Source organism: Neoarius graeffei, chromosome 15, assembly GCF_027579695.1.
Source record: "Neoarius graeffei isolate fNeoGra1 chromosome 15, fNeoGra1.pri, whole genome shotgun sequence".
In the NCBI taxonomy this organism is placed as follows: Eukaryota; Metazoa; Chordata; class Actinopteri; order Siluriformes; family Ariidae; genus Neoarius; species Neoarius graeffei.
In genome coordinates, this window is record NC_083583.1 from 3830492 (window position 1) to 3846686 (window position 16195).

General features: G+C 41.5%; 1 pseudogene; it reads left to right on the forward strand.

Moving 5' to 3' along the window:
- The first annotated feature begins 1474 nt into the window (after positions 1–1474).
- LOC132899781 (uncharacterized) overlaps positions 1475–16195 on the forward strand; it is a 58386-nt pseudogene continuing 43665 nt past the window's right edge.

Sequence of the window (16195 nt, forward strand, 5' to 3'; positions counted from 1 at the left end):
GGGCGTGTCCCCTCTGTCCCCAATAGAGAATGTGTGGAGAATTTAGAAATGAAAAATATGACAGGGATGACCCCGTACTACTGTTACACACCTGAAGACCTGGGGTTATGACTACAGTGTCCATGTGTGTTGCTGTAGATAATTAGCATGGAGTTTATTTCCTGTTACTGTCCTGGGATAATGTGTATTGTGAATTAAAAGTGCTGTAGAAATAAAACTGAATTAAAATAGAAGTTTGACGACCCAACAGAAACACTACAACATGTTTTAAACCACTCTGCACTATTTTCAGTTTCATTATTTGTTCATTCACATCCTAAATTCTGAGCAGAAACACCGCAGTAATCTGGGGTCCAAATGATGCACCATAGCAAGTAGAAAATACCCATAATGCACTTTGAGGTGTTTAGGGAATAGGGGTGGAGCACAACTGTGCTTTTCCGCTTTTAAACATATGTTTTTAATTTCCTTTTAATTGAAGCACTACTTCTCTTTTTTGCATTAATATCTATTTTATTTTGAAAATTAAATTCTTTGACTTATTTTAATGTATTAATTTCAACTGATTTTCCTCTTTGAATCAGTAATTCAGAGAAATCATGTTCTTGTCATGTTCTTCTCAGCTGTTTTGCCCTGATGAGGATCTCTGAGTGTTTTATATACATTTTAATTACTACCATAAATATTTCTATTGCTAATAATTACAACCCCAATTCCAAAAATATTGGGATGCTGTGTAAACTGTAAATAAAAACAATGCAATGATTTGCAAATCATGGAAACCCAATATTTCATTGAAAATACTACAAAGACAACATATCAAATGTTGAAACTGAGAAATTTTGTTTTTTGAAAAATATTTGCTCATTTTGAATTTGATGTCAGCAACACGTTTCAAAAAAGTTGGGACAGGGGTGTGTTTACCACTGTGTTGCATCACCTCTACTTTTAACAACATTCTGTAAATGTTTGGGAACTGAGACCAATTGCTGTAGTTTTGAAAGAGAAATGTTGTCCCATTCTTGCCTGATATACAATTTCAGTTGCTCAACAGCAACAGTTCGGGTCTCCTTTGTCATATTTTGCGCTTCATAATGCACCAAATGTTTTAAATGGGAGGCAGGTCTGGACTGCAGCAGGCCAGTTTAGCACCTGGACTCTTACTACAGAGCCATGCAGTTTTAATATGTGCAGAAAGCAGTTTGGTGTTGTCTCGCTGAAAGAAGAAAGGCATTCCTTGAAAATGATTTTGTCTGGATGGAAACATGTTGCTCTGAAAAGTGTAAATATCATTCAGCATTAATGATGCCTTCCCATCTTTACTTCTGAGAGACTCTGCCTCTCTGGGATGCTCTTCTTACACCCAATCATGATTTACAAACCTTCACATTCTGTTTTTACTTATGTTTTACACAGCATCCCAACATTTTTGGAAATGGGGTTGTAATATAGAGCAAAAAATATATTTGAAAATATGACATTTGACTGTCCTGCTGCTTCACTGCTGATGAAGGTGAGGAGAAGTTGAGGGTTAAATGTCAAAAGTAATCTGTCAGGAACTGGACTTAGGAACTTGAGCTTCTTCTGACTCAGCGTTCTTAAAAAATGACTATTTAATGTGTTTTACCTAAAAGTACATGCAATGTCAAGAGTAAGACACACACACACACACACACACACACACACACACACACACACACACACACAAATGCATTTTATGGGATATTTAAAGAATAATATGCATAATATATTGATTTTAATATTAATGAGGAGCAACTTTTGAAATATTTCTTCTCTTAGGCGAGTCTTGTGCTGAAAGCTTTGCCTCATGATCGTAAGAAAGTGGGGGTTAGGAAGAGTGAGCACGGTGTGTGTGTGTCTGTCTGATGATTTTTAATTCCAGATGAAGTATATAAATAAATAAATAAATAAATAAATAAATATTCAATTGAAATTGAATTCATAGAAAGAAAAATAATTTATTAAAACTGATCCCGTCTTGCCCCTCTGGAGGAGCTGGTTCTGTTTAGAACCCGAACATGATGTTTTGTGATCACAGAAGGTTCTGACCCTGTTTTTTGTAGCTCCGACTCCCTCATTACATTAACACTCCTTTAAATAATATTTATTTAAAATTATATAAAGACTCTTAAAAAAAATAATTGATCATCAGTTCAATTTGAATAAGAGCTGAAGTTACATTTCATTTGAGTAATTCTATTTAAAAAATAAAATAAAAATTCAAATTCGTTAATTTAGAAAAAAAGTTAAAATCTTGATAAAATGTATTTTTATACTGAATTGTGTTTTTCCAGTTCCCTGTATTAAATAAATTTAATTTATAAAAATTAAATAAAAGCATCATTAACAGTATTTTTTAAACATTAATTAATTAATTAATTAATTAATTAACCTACACTTTGTGATACACACAGTAGCTGGATGTGATTTCATTTTTGTGGTTTTAAATAAAAAAATTAAAAATGACCAAAAAAATGCGAATAGATATGAAAATGAACACATTTGCAGACAGTTTTGATGATTAACTTTATAAACTACATTTTTTGTCATTTTTAAATTCAAATAAAAAATATTAAAAACATAACATGACAAAAATATTACAAATCTTAAACACGATTGCAATTAATAGTTCTCATCTCATCTCATTATCTGTAGCCACTTTATCCTGTCCTACAGGGTCGCAGGCAAGCTGGAGCCTATCCCAGCTGACTACGGGCGAAAGGCGGGGTTCACCCTGGACAAGTCGCCAGGTCATCACAGGGCTGACACATAGACACAGACAACCATTCACACTCACATTCACACCTACGCTCAATTTAGAGTCACCAGTTAACCTAACCTGCATGTCTTTGGACTGTGGGGGAAACCGGAGCACCCGGAGGAAACCCACGCGGACACGGGGAGAACATGCAAACTCCACACAGAAAGGCCCTCGCCGGCCACAGGGCTCGAACCCGGACCTTCTTGCTGTGAGGCAACAGCGCTAACCACTACACCACCGTGCCACCCCCAATTAATAGTTAATTAATTAATTATTTCATTAATTAATAATCCTCCTGTTCTATGTTTTATCAATCATTTTATAAACTTTTATTAAAAGCAAGCGAATTGTTAATATGTATTAAAAGGTTTGGTTTTTTTTTTTACACTTTTCTAAGATAAATTGTTTAAAACACTTATTTCAGCTAAATAAAATCATCTTTGGAATCCTCCCCCCCCCCCCCCCCCAAACTCAAACATTGATATTTATTTGGACTTTAAATTTTGTAAAATTTACAAAAATTGTAATGATATTAAAAATATTTGCAATTTTAGTATTTTTTGTATCATTGATTTTTTAAGATAGCCTAAATTTTGAGATACACAGCCCTGCACAAGTATTGGCACCCCTTGTAAAGATTCAGTAAAAATGGTTAGAAAAAAAATCCACCTTCTGGTGAAGTTGCTTCATCTCACACTGAAAAAATGAGAAAAATCCAACTTTTAATTAAAATAAATTTATTCAGAGAAAAACAAATCCCTCAACAAAAACACGTGCCACTATTATTGGCACCCCTGCCCCCTGCATCTAACACTTTGTCCAACCTCCTTCATCAGTAAAACAGCACTGAGTCTCTCCTGTAACATTTTATAAGGTTGGAGATCTAGAGCAGGGCATTGAGCCCATTCCTCTTTCCACAATCTCTCCAGATCATCCAGTGTCCTCGACCCTCTCTTGTGCCCCCCCATCAGCTCCGCCCACAGGTTTTCACTGGGGTTCAGCTCAGGGGACTGAGATGTTCAGGGCAGAAGCTCGATTCTGTGCTTAGTGAAACATTTTAGTGTTGATTTGGACATTGGATCATTGTCCTGCTAGAAGATCCAATGACCACTCGGTTTTAGTTTCCTGTCAGAGGAGCCAGATTCTGATTTTAAAATGTCCTGGTGTTTCATGGAGTCCATGATGCCGTGGACCCAAACAAGGTTTCAGGGCCTTTGGAGGAAAAACAGCTCCAAAACATCACAGAACCTCCACCATATTTTACAGTTGGGATCGGGTTCTTTTCATTATAGCCGTCCTTCTTTTTACACCAAGCCCACCGCGAGTGTTGATTTAAAAAAAAAAAAAAAGCTCAATTTCTGTTCCATCTGACCAGAGAACACGGTTCCAGTGAAAGTTGTTGTAACGTTTATGTTTGTGGTTAATTGACAAAAAAGGCTTTATTTCTGGAACCTTCTAAATAACCTGTTGGCATGGAGATGGAGTCTGATGGGGGTTTTGGAGACTCGCAAACCCCAAGATTTTACTTTTTCTTGTAATTCACCAACAGTGACCTTTTTGCCTCTCTTAACCTCCTCACTGTACGTGGGGTAAAATAAACTCAGCTCCTCTTCCAGGTGAGTGTGGAACAGTTCCAGTTGGTGTCCATTTTTTTTGTAATTTTTGCCCCAACAGTAGAAATGGACATTTTCAGGAGAGGAGCTATGTTTTATACCCATTCCCTGACGTATGAAGGTCAAAACACTTCTCCCTCATGTGGTTTGTGTGTCTCTTATCTTTCCCATGTTGATGTTGAGGGAATTTGGCCTCTGTGTCGCCTCATATTTGCCCCCCCAAGTTCATCAGGAAGTCATGGATTAGAGTGTGAAAGTTCCTACACACTCCAATCCACTCAAACAATTTAATGTACAATTTAAATGGAAAACATGCTTCAGGTACGTTGTGTTCATTATCATTTCCAGGTGGCCAATAATAGTGGTACATGAGTTTTTGCTGAAAATAATGATTTTTTGATGAGAGATTTATTTTTCTAATCCAGCCAGGATGCATAAGCATACTCTTGGTGCCGGTCCCAAGCCCGGATAAATTGGAGAGGGCTGCGTCAAGGAAGGGCATCCGGCGTAAAACTGTGCCAAATCTAACATGTGGGTTGAAAAGAGAAATACCATACTAGATCGGTCGGGGCCCGGGTTAACAATGACCACCTCCGGTACTGTTGGTCACAGGGTGCCGGTGGAAAGTATGCAACTGTTGCGCCAAAATGGAGAAGGAGAAAGAGAGAGGGGAGGCATGTTAGGAGAGAGCATGAAAGATGGAAGGGAAGGAGCTTAGAATTGAGGGTAGGAACACTGAATGTGGGAACATTGACTGGCAGAGCGAGAGAGTTAGCAGGTATGATGGAAAGAAGGAAGTTGGACATTTTGTGTGTGCAGGAGATGAGGTGGAAAGGAAGCAAGGCCAAGAACATTGGAGGTGGATGCAAGTTGTTTTATTATGGAGTGGATGAAAAGAGAAATGGTGTTGGTATTGTTTTGAGGGGAGAGTTGGTCAACAGTGTGATTGATATGAAGAGGGTGTCAGATAGAGTGATAGGCATGAAGTTGGAGATTCAAGGAGTGGTAATCAATGTTGTGTGTGCGTACGCCCCACAGGTTGGATGTGAGAATAAGAGAGAGTCTTTCTGGGAAAAGATGGATGAAGTGGTGGAAAGTATACCGAGGGAGGAGTGCATGCTGATAGGAGCAGATTTCAGTGGACATGTTGGCGAGGGAAACAGAGGAGATGATGTGATGGGCAGATATGGTGTTAGAGAGAGAAATGTGGAAGGGAAAATGGTGGTTGAGTTTTCAAACAGGATGAATTTGGCAATAGTCAATACATACTTTGAGAAGAAAGAGCAGCACAGGGTGACGTTTAAGAGTGGAGGAAGATCTACACAGATGGCCTACATACTCTGCAGAAGGGGTAACCTGAAGGAGATTGGAGACTGTAAAGTGATGGCAGGGGAGAGAGTAGCTAGACAACATTGAGTGGTCGTGTGCAGGATGAGCTTGAAAGTGAAAAAGAGGAAGCAGGAAATAGTGGAGGCAATGATTAAGTGGTGGAAACTAAAAGAGGTTGAACATCAGAAGGAGTTTAGGGAAGAAATGAGCCGAGCATTGAGTGGTAATGGAAGTCTGCCAGAAGATTGGGATACTACTGCTGTACTAGTAAGAGAGGCAGCAAAGAAGGTGCTAGGGTGGTCATCGGGAAGGAAGGCAATGCGACATGGTGGTGGAACAAAGAAGTGCAAGTATAAAATAGAAGAGGCTAGCAAAGAAGCATTGGGATGATCAGACAGATGAGGAAAGCAGGCAGTTATACAGAGACGAGACAGAAGGCAAAAAGAGCAGTAGTGAAGCTGAAAGCAGATGCATACCAGGAGTTGTATGAAAGACTGGAGACCAAGGAAGGAGAGAAAGACCTGTACAGACTAGCTAGGCAGAGAAACAGGGAAGCGAGGGATGTACAGCAGGTAAGAGTGATGAAAGATGTAAATGGAGTTGTGCTGACAAACAAAGAGAGTGTATTAAGAAGGTGGAAAGAGTACTTTGATAATTTATTAAATGAGGAGTACCGAAGAGAGAAAAGGTCAGATTCATTGGAGACAGCAAATCAGGAAGCAAAGTTGGTTAGTAAGGATGAGATGAGGGCAGCCATGAAAAGAATGAAGACTGGGAAAGCAGTCGGACCAGATGGTATCCCAATTGAGGCTTGGAGATGTTTGGGTGAGACGGCTGTGGAGTTCCAAACGAGATTGTTTAATAAGATCTTAGAGAATGAGAAAATGCCAAATGAATGGAGAGTGTGCTAGTCCCAATATACAAGAATAAGGGAGATGTACAGAGCTGCAGTAATTACAGAGGGATAAAATTGATGAGCCACACCATGAAGCTATGGGAAAGGGTATTGGAGGCGAGATTGAGAAGAGAGGTAGCAATCTGTGAACAGCAGTATGGGTTTATGCCAAGGAAGAGCACGTCGGATGCAATTTTTGCTTTAAGAATGTTAATGGAGAAGTACAGGGAAGGCCAGAGAAAGCTACATTGTGTGTTTGTAGACCTGGAGAAGGCATACGATAGAGTGCCGAGAGATGAGTTATGGTATTGTATGAGAAAGAGTGGAGTGAATAAGAAGTACTGTATATCAGAGTGGAGCAAGACATGTATGAGAACAGTGAAACAGCAGTGAGGTGTGCAGTTGGAACAACTGAATGGTTCAAGGTGAAGGTGGGACTTCATCAAGGATCTGCTTTGAGTCCTTTCTTGTTTGCCATAGTGATGGATAGCTTGACGGATGAAGTGAGGCAAGAGTCACCATGGAACATGATGTTTGCGGATGATATTGTGATATGTGGTGAAAGTAGAAAGGAGGTTGAGCTGGGTTTGGAGAGATGGAGGTATGCATTGGAACGAAGAGGAATGAAGGTGAGCAGTAGCAAAACAGAATACATGTGCATCAATGAGAATGGGGATGAGAGTGTAGTGAAGATGCAAGGAGTAGACATAAAGAAAGTTGGTGAATTCAAGTACCTGGGGTCAACTGTGCAGGAAAATGGGGACTGAGATAGTGACATGAGAAAGAGAGTGCAGGCAGGGTGGAGCAGTTGGAGAAGGATTTCAGGAGTCATTTGTGATAGGAAAGTCCTAGCAAAAGTGAAAGGTAAGATGTATAGGACAGTAGTGAGACCAGCTGTGATGTATGGATTGAAGACCGTACCCTTAACGAAGAGACAGGAGGCAAAGTTGGAGGTGGCGGACTTGAGGATGTTAAGGTTTGCAACAGAGTGACGAGGAGTGATGAGGTTGGACAGGATAAGGAATGAGCACATCAGAGGGACAGCACATGTGGAGAGCTTGGGAATTAAGCTGAGAGAGATGAGACTGAGATGGTATGGGTACATCCTGAGAAGAGATGCAGAGCATGTTGGAAGGAGAATGTTGAGGATGGAGCTGCCAGGCACACGAAAATGAGGAAGGCCAAAGAGGAGATACATGGATGTGGTGAGAGAGGACATGAAAGTGGCAGGTGTGGTAGAGAAGGATACAGAAGACAGGGAGCAATAAAGACAAAAGATCCGCTGTGGCAACCCCTAATCGGGAGCAGACAAAAGAAGATGATGAGGGATTTGTTTTTGTCTGAATAAATTTTTAATTAAAGGTTGGATTTTTCTCATTTTTTCAGAAAGAGATGAAGCGACTTCACCAAAAGGTGGATTTTTTTCCTAACCCTTTTTACTGAATCTTTACAAGGGGTGCCAATAATTGTGGAGGACACTGAATATAGCTGGGCACTACATAAAAAAAGTTATTAATTATTTATTATTTAGAATCACTTTTTTTTATTGCCAGGTATGTGTACACACACGAGGAATATGACTCCGGTTTCACTTAGCTCTCATAGTACAAAACAGATAAAAAGCGTATACACAAAACAAACAAACAAACAAACAAACAAACCAAAAAAATGGTGCAATGGGTGCATAGTGCAAAGTAATCCAAGTAAGTCAAGTATGAAATAGATAACTATAAAGTATACAGTGTGCACAGAATGACGGTATGAGTGTGCAGATATTTTACAAGTGATCTTACTGATATATGAATGTGGATTTTAGCTGTTCATCACAGAGACAGCCTGAGGGAAGAAACTATTCTTGTGTCTGGTTGTTTTTGCATACAGTGATCTATATCGCCTCCCTGAGAGGAGAAGATTAAACAGATTGTGACCAGGGTGTGATGGGTCCGCAGAGATGTTACCTGCCCGTTTCCTGACTCTGGACAAGTATAGGTCTTGGATGGAGGGCAGGTTGACACCAATAATTATCTCTGCAGACCTTATTGTCCATTGCAGTCTGTTCTTCTCCTGTTTGGTGACCGATCCAAACCAAACAGTGATGGAAGAGCAAAGAACGGACTGAATGATGGCAGAGTAGAATTGTGTCAGCAGCTCCTTAGGCAGGTTCAGCTTCCTGAGCTGGCACAGAAAGTACAACCTCTGCTGAGCCTTTTTGATGATAGTGACTGTGTTGGTCTCCCACTTCAAGTCCTGAGAGATTGTGGAACCCAGAAACCTGAAGCTTTCAACAGCAGTCACAGTGTTGTTGGTGATGATGATGGGCAGCAGAGTGGGGGGGCTCCTCCTAAAGTCCACTGTCATCTCCACAGTTTTGAGCGTGTTCAGTTCCAGATTGTTCTGACTGCACCACCAGACCAGCCATTCAACCTCCCGTCTGAATGCAGACTCGTCACCGTCTCGGATGAGGCCGATGACCGTTGTATCGTCCGCAAATTTCAGGAGTTTAACAGACGAGTCTCTTGAGGTGCAGTCATTGGTATAAAGGGAGAAGAGCAGTGGGGCGAGCACACACCCTTGGGGGGCGCCAGTGCTGATAGTCCGAGTGCTGGATATGATGCTCCCCATCCTCACCTGCTGCTTCCTGTCAGTCAGGAAGTTTGTAATCCACTGACAGGTGGAGGAGGGCACAGTGAGCTTGGTGAGCTTGGTGTGGAGGATGTCTGGAACAATGGTGTTGAATGCCAAACTGAAGTCCACAAACAGGATTCTGGCATACGTCCCTGCAGTGTCAAGGTGTTGCAGGATGTAGTGTAGACCCATATTTATTGCATCATCCACTGACCTGTTTACCCGGTAGGCAAACTGCAGGGGGTCCAGCAGGGAGTCTGTGATGTCCTTCAGGTATGACAACACCAGTCTCTCGAAGGACTTCATGACTACAGATGTGAGGGGAACAGGCCTGTAGTCATTCAGTCCTGTGATATTGGTTTTCTTAGGAACCGGGATTATTGTGGAGCGTTTGAAGCATGAGGGGACTTCACACAGCTCCAGGGATCTATTAAAGATCTGGGTGAAGATGGGAGCCAGCTGGTCAGCACAGACCTTCAGACAAGAGGGTGACACACCATCTGGGCCAGGTGCCTTCCTGATCTTCTGTCTGTGGAAAAGCTGACAGACATCCTCTTCACAGATCTTGAGTGCTGGTGGGGGGTCAGAGGCGGGAGGTGGCAGAATGGCAGGGGGCGTAAATGGATCTTTAATGACTGAATGGGGGAGAGGTGTGAATGTGTCGAATCTGCAGTAAAACACATTCAGCTCGTCAGCCAGTTGATGGTTCACTGCAGTGTTGGTGGATGGTCTCCTATGGAGCACTTGCATGTGACGTCACAGCCGATCCAGATTGTGACAGACACCATCTTGTCGGTCAAACGCCATATTTCCGCCTTCTACTTCTACTTCTGGTTCTACTTCTGCTTTTAATTCTACCTTTTCTTCTGGAAAACCCTACTTTATACAATTCTACTACAACGGCTGCTGCTACAAGCTCTCCCTACCTGTGCACGTTTTTTATGTTTTTTGTGTGTATTTTTGCGTGTTGTTCGTCTGTACCGGACTTCAATATCCACTACAACTGTATGGACTTACTGGACATTGGTTTCCAGCAGAAAATGACGGTTTGTAGCGATTTCCATCGCATGCACAACATTCCGGACGAGATAGCGAGACCAGCGGGGTCTCCGTGGATTGTTATCAGAAGCAAAGCGAAGGAGGCGGCGCCGGGAGTGGAAGCAAAAGCGAGGCTGCAGAGCCGGCCTGTTGACTAAGCTCAGAAAACAGCCACTCAAACCTCCACTGCTAAGCCTCTCTCTCTCCAACGCCAGATCCATGGTAAACAACACGGACGATTTGGAATTACAGCTGGAATTACCTTATTCTATTCTATAATCGGCTGGTCAGTGCTATACTCAATACTTAAGTGACTTACCCATCCAGTGAGGATTCTTGTTTACAAGATGCCACATCTGAGTCGCTGACAAATCCTGAATTTCTGTAAAGATAACTGTCCAGACATTTATAAGCATGCAGTGCTTCACCACTGAACAGCGAGGGAAAGTTAATGAGGTAATTATACACGTCCGGGTATTCCACTGGCAGTTCAAAATCCGGTTGTGAAAACTCCGTCCGGTAAGCCATAAGGGTCACTAATCTGTAGATCGTTTATTTTAGACATATATCTAGTTATCTGTTCATTAGAAAAATGAGCCGTGTAGTCCGTCGGTTGAAATTAATCCATTCTGTACACGAGTGCAGCAGTATTCAGCGGTGTTTTTTACCGACAAGATGGCGGCTGTGTACTTTCCGGTCACATGACTGCAAGATCTCTATAGTTAGTAATGTTCTGCAGACCTATCCACACTGACGTCGGCTCATTTGCTGAAAGGCTGTTTTTAATCTTATCAGCATAGCTCCTCTTAGCTGCTTTCACCTCCATTGTCAGTCAGTGTGTTTACATGCACATAGAGAGAATCGAATTTCTGCCGTTGCTCGACTGAAATCGAAGTTCAAAATGCCATGTATACACCTTAATTCGGCTGAAATTGAACCGAACTTGATTTCTCGGAATCGAGCTACACGACCTAGATTATGCGATTTCTGCCGAGCTACTTAGTGCATGTAAACCCTATCGAGCTACGTATTCGAGCTACTTACTACAGCACTGCCCCTTCCGGAAGTGACGAGTGACGAGACCACAAGCGGGAAACACAACAGCCTCGGTCGGCATGACAACGAATCATGACAACGGCATGAATCTTTTCTTTTTGTGGCATTGTTTGCACTGTTAAAATTTAGCTCACTTACTGTATCACCAAATACATCTGTACAGCTGTTGCATAGCTGTGAATTGTGTACATAAACAAGTCACTGTATTTGTGTGTGTGTGTGTGTGTGTGTGTGTATATATATATATATATATATATATATATATATATATATATATATATATATATATATATATGTCCAACATCTGAAGAATGTCAATAAAAACAAAACAATTGAACTTTTTTGTGTGTTTATTAAGACATAAGTTAAATTGTAAGCAAAAAAAAAATTTTTTTGTAAGCAAAAAATGGACTTTAGAAAAATATACAATTGTGCAAAATAAGTTGTCTTACAAAACAGTGGTCTGCGCAGGACAGTTTGTAGCCATACAGTCTGTTAGAGCAAGCCTAACAGCTTGAGCACGGAACTTGTGAACACGGAACTGCCAGTGTTGCCAGATTGGGGGGTTTTAAGTGCATTTTGGCGGATTTGAACATGTTTTGGGCTGGAAAACGTCAGCAGTATCTGGCAACACTGCGATAACTTTGTTTATATTCTTGAATAGCTCTTCTTCATGACGACAACCGGAAGTGTACCAACACGATGGGGCGTGTAGTGCCACCTGTGGCTCGGGTGCACAATGTACCTCACACAGCTCGATTTCCTTGTGTGCATGTAGGTTTGGATTTCTCTGGCACCCCTGCTGGGACCCTTAGCTCGATTACCGACAGTAGCTCGATTTGGATGTGCATGTAAACGGACTGAGTGTGTTTCTGGTCTGATTATACAGAACTCTGTCTCCACTTTTGTAGGCCTCTTCTTTGTTCTGACGAAGTTGCCTGAGTTTTGCAGTGAACCAGGGTTTATTGTTGTTGTATATGTGGAAGGTTTTGGTAGGCACACACACATCCTCACAAAAACTGATGTAAGATGTCACAGTATCAGTCAGTTCATGATGCAGCCTCAAAAACACTCCAATCAGTGCAGTCAAAGCAGGCTTGTAGTTCCACTTTGGCCTCATCGGACCATCTCCTCACCGTCTTGACTACAGGCTTAGCAGATTTCAGCTTCTGCCTGTAGAACGGGATAAGATGAACCATACAGTGATCAGATAGTCCCAAGGCTGCACGGGGGACAGAGTGGTATGAGTCCTTTAAAACAGTGTAACAATGGTCCAGAGTGTTAGAGTCCCTGGTGGGACACTTAATGCGCTGTTTATCTTTTGGCAGTTCGTGGCTGAGGTTTGCTCTGTTAAAGTCCCCCAAAACAATGAGCAAAGAGTCCGGGTGTTTTTTCTCCACATTGTTTATCTGGTCAGCCAGGTGTTGTAACGCCTCATTAACACACGCCTGAGGGGGGGTGTAGACTCCAACCAGAATAAACGAGGAAAACTCTCGCGGAGCATAAAACAGTTTGCAGTTTATGAATAATAACTCCAGATGAGGACTGCACAATTTGTTTAGAACCGTGACATCAGTACACCAACCTTCGTTAATGTAAAAGCAGACTCCGCCTCCCCTCGTTTTCCCCGTGAGCTCCGTTTCGCGGTCCGCTTGGTGCAGGTGAAATCCAGGCAGGTGGAGAGAAGTGTCTGGGATGTGCTCACCGAGCCAGGTTTTGGTGAAGCACAAGGCAGCAGATCTGTTAAAATCTGTGTTAATTGAGTTGAGGAGCAGCAGTTCGTCCATCTTATTGGCCAGAGAGTGGACGTTAGCCAGGTGAATAGACGGGAGTGCAGCGTGAAACCCCTGCTGCCTCAGTCTGATGAGCGCACCGGCTCGCTTCCCCCGGTGTCTCCGGCGTCTTCGGCGTAATCCATAGAGAGCTGCTGCTCCTCCAATAAGTAGCTCTGGAAAACTTTCCGGATCAATGAAAACCGATGAAAAAACTTTTCTGGTGGTTCTTCCAATGTTTATAAGTTCTTCTCTGGAGTATGTGACCAGCGAAGGAGTGCAAAAAACACAACAAATACACAAAAACATAGAAAGTACGAGAGCGCGAAGTACCGAGGCAACCGTCCGCAGCGCCATCTTGGCGTACCACAATAAATTTACATTTATTAAAAAAAAAAATTCCAAGTATGGTAATTTACAAAACATGTTTTATGAAAGTTAAAATTATTTTTTGTCATTTTTGTGGCCATTTTTATTTCAGGAATGCTAAAGAATTTATTCTTGTAAACACTAAATAAAAGCCTCATTAACATTTAAATAAAACTGACAAAAATCTTAAATTAGGAAAGGTTAATTGATATTGAAGTAAAGTTTTTTATCTTTAAGATAAATAGTAAAATCAGTTATTAAATCAAAGAAATGAATTGACAGTTTTTTTAGCCAAACTATATCCAGTATTCTGATTTTCTTTTTTGTGTACAGAAGTTAAAAGTTTTCAGCTTTCTTTTAAAATTACAGAATCTTTCTGAAAGTTCCAGATACAAACAAACAAACATGTGAGAGAAAAGAAGGAGTGAAGAGTTAAGAGATAAAACCAGTGTGTTTATTTTATTAGCTCAGACGCCTCGGGGGAACGCCGGAGTCCGTGAACTGTCAGGACCTATTAAACATGTAATTCTTGATGGAGCCAAACTTTCTATACACACACACACACACACACACACACACACACACACACACACACACACACACACACACAGAGAGTCCAGAGTAACATGTTATTAAAAAGATGAGCATGGCCAAGCGAAAATAAATAAATAAATAAATAAGAAATACTGATTAAATTTTAAGCAGCCGGCGGGCCGATAGTTTGCCCGAGGCGTATTTGTCAGTTTCAAAGGGTGTTTTTATTAATTTTGTATTTTGCATTTTGTTAGTGGAAAGCGCTCACTCCGCTGGGAACGCCACGAGCTACTGCCGAGCTGAGACGAGCCTATAGCACAGAGACGAGAGGTACAGGGAATGTCAAACAGATCTCTCTCACACACACACACTTACTATCCTCGTCAGAACCTTCCATTGACACAATGCAGCTAATTAATGCTACACCGCATATCAATCGAACCTTCACCTTCACCTCTGAAACCAACATCAACCCCTTCAGCTCGTCGACTTTACACTTTTTTCCAAATAAAAGCTGCAGTTTTTGCAAAAAAAGTGTCACATGATGAAAACTGTCAGATATTCCTGGGCAGCAGTTATCACCATCACCTCACAGCAAGAAGGTTCTGGGTTCGAACCTCGTGGCTGACTGGGGTCTTTCTGTGTGTGGAGTTTGCATGTTCTCTCCTCGTGTCTGTGATGTGGGTTTCCTCCAGGGCTTCGGTTTCCTCCTACAGTCCAAAGACATGTGAATTCGGTCATTTGGTGACTCTAAATCCCCAGAGGTGCAAGTGTGAGCGTGATAGTTGTTTGTCTTTGATTTTCACCTGTGATAGATTGGTAACCCGCCACCTCAGGGTAAACCCCACCCCTGGGCTGTGATTGGCTCCAGCCTCCCCTGCGATACTGATGGATAAGCGATGTAGATAACAGATGGATGAATTCCTGTCCTTGTTGGGACGTTTGAGCCTCACCAAGATATAAAAACATCTCACCTGCTCATACACAACCAGCAACACACACACACACACACAGGCATGTTGAAATATGTGTGAACAGACCCACACTCAACATACAGCAATAAAACCCGATGGAGTTCATTTTACTTATTTTAACTATTTCACGATTTCATTATTTTAGATTTCATCACAAAAAAATTGACAAGAAGTGTAATGAGAGAAATAAACACACACCACTCAGTAACACACACCAGTACACACTAACACACAGTAATACATTCTAGTACACACTAACACACACCAATACATACCAGTACACACTAACACACCAATACACACCATTACACACTAACACACCAAATGCACACCACTACACACCAACACATACCACTACAAACCAGTACACACTAACATACACCAATACATTCTAGTACACACCAACCAACCAACACACACACACACACACACACACACACACACACACACACACACACACACACACACACACATTATTACACACCAGTACACACTAACACACACCAATAATACACACCAGTACACACTAACACACACCAATAATACACACCAGTACACACTAACACACTGATATATATTACACACCAAATACATACTAGCACACACCAACACACACACCATTACACACCAAATACACACTAACATACACCAAATGCACAGTAGTATACACTAACACATACCACTACAAACCAGTACACACCAGTACACACTAACACACACCATTACACACTAACACACACCAGTACACACTAACACACACCATTACACACTAACACACACCAGTACACACTAACACACACCAATAATACACACCAGTACATGCTCACACACCCCAAATACACACTACTACACACACACATACACCAAATACACACTACTACTACTACTACTACTACACACACACACACACACACCAGTACACACTAACACAACGATACATATTACACACCAAATACACACTAGCACACACCAATACACACCAAATGCACACTAGTACACACTAACACATACCACTACAAACCAGTACACACCAGCACACATTATTACACACCAGTACACACTATCACACACTAACACATACCAGTACACACCATTACACACTAACACACACCACTACGAACCAGTACACAAAAGCACACCATTACACACCAGTACACACTAACACACACCAATACGAACCAGTACACTCAAATACACACCAATACACA